This window comes from Gavialis gangeticus, unplaced genomic scaffold (assembly GCF_001723915.1).
Source record: "Gavialis gangeticus isolate Ggan-Ray unplaced genomic scaffold, GavGan_comp1, whole genome shotgun sequence".
NCBI lineage: Eukaryota > Metazoa > Chordata > Crocodylia > Gavialidae > Gavialis > Gavialis gangeticus.
This window is the reverse complement of record NW_017729013.1, coordinates 9,382,508-9,386,629: the sequence shown is the minus strand read 5'-3', so window position 1 is coordinate 9,386,629 and position 4,122 is coordinate 9,382,508. Positions and strand designations below refer to the sequence as shown.

At 47.8% G+C, this 4,122-nt stretch overlaps 1 long non-coding RNA gene across 1 annotated transcript; it reads left to right on the top strand.

Annotated features, from left to right (window-relative positions):
• Nucleotides 1-1,089: 1,089 nt before the first annotated feature.
• LOC109293528 lies at nucleotides 1,090-4,009 on the top strand. Its single transcript, XR_002096332.1, has 3 exons — nucleotides 1,090-1,366; nucleotides 1,908-2,019; nucleotides 3,458-4,009. It is a non-coding gene; the product is annotated as an uncharacterized LOC109293528 (long non-coding RNA).
• The last annotated feature ends 113 nt before the right edge of the window (nucleotides 4,010-4,122 follow it).

The following is a 4,122-nucleotide window of genomic DNA, read 5'->3' as shown; positions in this document are numbered from 1 at the left end:
CTGAAAAAGGAACATACCTTTACATGAAAGTCTTTCCCCCTTGGTAACAACTTTGAATGCTCAAAAACATGACTATACGGTCTATGGAGTAGCACAACCTACACATGAATCCTATATACTGCACCTGCAGGTACACACCAGCAAAATACCATTGACACTGCACAGGGCGTTCAAAGTCCCATCACAGTTGTTACACCGATTCATAAATATCATCCGCCACTTATCATGCCAGAACAGCTGTAAAGCAGCTGATGTAAAAAATCTTCCCCTCTGATTTTAATTTGAAACATATTTGGTACAGGAACAAACCTGTGCTTCACTGTACTAGGATTTATTCCACTCAGTAGCATGCCTCTTCTGTGTTTAAACAAGTGAAGCCAGCTTAGGAAAACCCAAAATTCTTTTGAACTGTTTCCCTGCCAGATCACTAGGTACTTGTAATTATCACACTGAGAAAAGAAACATGCCATAAAGCCACATACCTGTTTGGGATTCTCTTTCCGGTATAAAGATGGATATATTAATCCGATAAATAAATCTTTTCTTTTGAAATAAAGAGCTGATTATTTCATTAAAGGGATAAAAAAGGAACCAGAAGTAGCCACTATTTCCCTCTGGCACTGGGAAAAACAGAAGATGGGGGGAAAGACAGGAAATTTTTTGAAATTTAAAAAAAAATAGGAAGGAAGAGGAACAAAGTCTCATCCATCCACCGAAGAGCTCCAGTCTGTCATCTCTGCCACCTTTGGGGAATGGAAGTTACTGCTGTTGGATATGAAGTTGGTTATGATATGAAAATAGTCCCAGGGTGCCGCATCCTGGGATAGATTAGCACCAAAGAAAAAGAAGAGGAGAAAGAAAAAAAAAGAAAAAGAGAAGAAGAGAGAGAGAGAGAGGGAAAAGGGACACCGTTAAGGAGACATAATGGGATGGGGAGTGGCTCAGGTTTCAGCTCGACAGGCAAGAGATACACTCTTAATTTGGGCTCTCACTCAGTGCTAGTGATGGCAAGTGGAGACTGATGCACAGTTTTAATTGAGGGGAGACATTTCCTGAAGAGATTTTGGGGAATTAGGTGAGTCCCCCCCCTCCAAAACCCCTCCCTTGGGTGGCAATCTGCAATAAATGCTTTGCTGCAAGTATTTTGGCCACTTCCCCTCCAGGTAGCCAGCAGCTGGGATGCAGTAGGAGGGGAGGGTTTAACAGCCTCTTGCCTTCTGCAGGTGGCTTACGGGCTACCTGGTCAGTGGGCCCACTGCACGCCAAATTCCTGGGTGAACTCTTCTTCTCCACCTCCCGCCTCTTTACATAGAGCAGAAGGGACAGAACAGAGAAAAGGGGCTCGAAAAGCCACCGTTCGAGTGAGGTAAGGTTCCCTTCAGCCTAGCGCCTGTGGAAGATGGACAGTCCTTTGTCACAGGAGCCCTGCTGAGGTGGGATGAGGGTCACAGGGGAAGCTGGGTGTATAGCCACAGCAGTAAGGTGATTCTGGATAGTGCTATGGCCCATGCAGCAGCACTGTACCAGGGGCCTCTCCGCCCTACATGACAGCCCAAGCAGAGACATAATAGGCAGGCTCCAGGTCCCAGGTGGCCAGGCTGGCAGCAGCTTCCATTCTGGCACCCCTCAAAGTCTGTGCCTGGAGCTGGAGCCTTTAGTGATCCACCATCAGTCACACTACTCAGCTCAGGACTAGGAGGATGCAGAGGTGGCTTAAAATCAGTATGTTCCCCAGACTGAGTTTTGTGCTGCAGCATATCGGTTCTGGCTGCTAGGCTGGACACTGCTGAATTCCTTGGCTAACTATGTTTTATTTGGGTGAGGAAAGTCAGGCCCACCCCTGTGTACATTCAGTTATGTCCTTTTCTCACACACCTCATTCTGTCTTCATACATGCTTTCTTTCAGCAACACTCTGGGAGCAAATTTATCAGTAGCCAGCCTCCAAGTCTCCTGAGTAGGCTGTTTCTGGAGCTGCTGGAGGCATGTGGTTCAAGCAGCATTTGAGAAGCAGAGCAAGGTGGGAATTCTGTATCAAAACTTTTTTCTCTGGAAAGACTGGCTTTTCCATTAGATTATTTTGTGAAAATGGGCACAGCTTTCAATGGAAAATGCAGAATCTTTTCAAAAGGTGTACAGAAAATTCCAGTCTATTTTCCAGCATATTTCCATGGACTCTTTTTGGGCCCTTTCCTTAATGCTTTAATAAAACATCTCAGTGTGCTTTATTAATACTACTTATACTTTAAGTATCTATAGAGCTCCCTGACCATCTTCTCAGGCGATGGGGACAGCTTAACTAATGTTCTTTTTATTGTGTTAGAGGTATTGGGCCAAGTTCAACCAGGCTCACACATCTGTGTGAAGTGCTGGAACCACATGGGGAAGACACCAATGTACTAGATATGCAAGGGTTGTCAGCTGGGGGTACGTGTACCCGTAGGGGTACTTGGAAAGGTCCTACGGGGGTGTGCGTGGGCAGGCAGGGACAGAGCACCGCCACCCACTGTCGCCTCCTAAGAGCAGGACCAGAGGGCAAGGGCAGCAGTGCCCCTCTGCAGGCCACATAGGTACTGCCCAGCTGGGTGGACACAGGGAGGTGGGGAGCTTGCACATGGCAGCCGCCACCATCCACCACACTGCCACACACTGCTTTCCCAAGGCCAGTTGCACATGTGGCTCCGCTGACTGCTGATGGGCAGTGCGTGATTGGCCAGGTGCGAGGCCCATCTTGCAGGCTAATTATGTGTCTGGGGTGGCGGGGATGGACCTATAGATGCTTGCTGGGACTCAGTGCCATAGCAAGGGGTGGGTGGCGAGAGGGGCAGCTGCTTCCCCCCTCCACAGAAGTGAAGGAGTGCCAATAGGCGCTGCCCAACCAGCCGGGGTGGGGGGTGGAGCCGCGAGTGGCTTGTTTGAGGGGAGTACTGGCATGGGGCGAGGGTGGCTCCTGCTGCTGCGTGCACTCCTGGGCAAGCCTGGGAGGGACACGTGCCCCCGGGATCTGTGCGTGGGGTGAGGGTAGGTTGCCACTGCGGGCTTGCTGGAGCAGACTCAGGGAGGCCACTTGTTGCTGAACCCTGTGATGTTTCTGTGCAACCCCCCAACCCTGATGTTGTTGTCACTGCTGGCTCTGTGGTACGTGTTCACTTGAGATGTTTCCATCTTTAAATCTGCACCTGGGGGCTTGCCAGGCCCCGGGGTTTTCTCTCCCTTCTCAGTAATAGGGTAGGCGCCCTGTTACAGTCCCCTTCCCCTGTGCCCAACCCTGGTAACTCAGCTGGATTTGGCACCCACAAAAAAATCTTCTCTCCAGGAACCTGAGGCTAGAAGCTGATTTCAGTCACTCACAAACAGCCTCTGCAAAGCAAACACATTGCTTATTCAGCAAGAGGTATGTAACAGAGAAAAGAGTTAAAGCTGGTACACAACTGATCTAATCTAATCTTTATCCTCAGAGGGAGAAGCAGCTCTGAAGTGACCTGATGTTCAAAGACAGGCTCAGAATATCTCACATCCTGATGTGGAAACTCTGAAATAAGGAACCTGTGAATGCTGGAGACAGCCAAGATCTGTGAGAGATGATGAGCCCAACAGATGCCAAATTGACCTGCACCTAAGAGGAAAATCTGCTCTTCATATAGTCCGTGTGATTGATCCTACCTATTGCCTTTAGTGGGAGTTTTGCCACTATCTTCAAGGAATATAGGAATGGCCTCATGGCCACCCAGCTTGTTCTTCCCTTTAAATTCCTTTTCTTTGTTTTCTTCTGCCATAGAAAGGAGACTAAAAGAATGCAAGTGCCACTAATTGCACTGCTACCCCTCTGTTATTACTTTTATCTGTGGACTCAGTAATTAGCAATTAGGCTTTTAATTTTGTTTCCTAGGAGCACAAGAGCTGTAATTAGGCAGCTCAGAAATGTAAGAGCTTTGGAGGTGTGTTCTGTGTCTGTTTTATTTAAACCTTTGCTGGGAAGGGTGGCATATAAATTGCATGGATATATATATATATACATACATGCACACACAAATAAATAAATAAATAAATAAATACATTCCTGGCCCTACTTGCCCTTTGCAGGGAGCCTGAGGGCTACAAATATCCCACATCAAAATTTGAC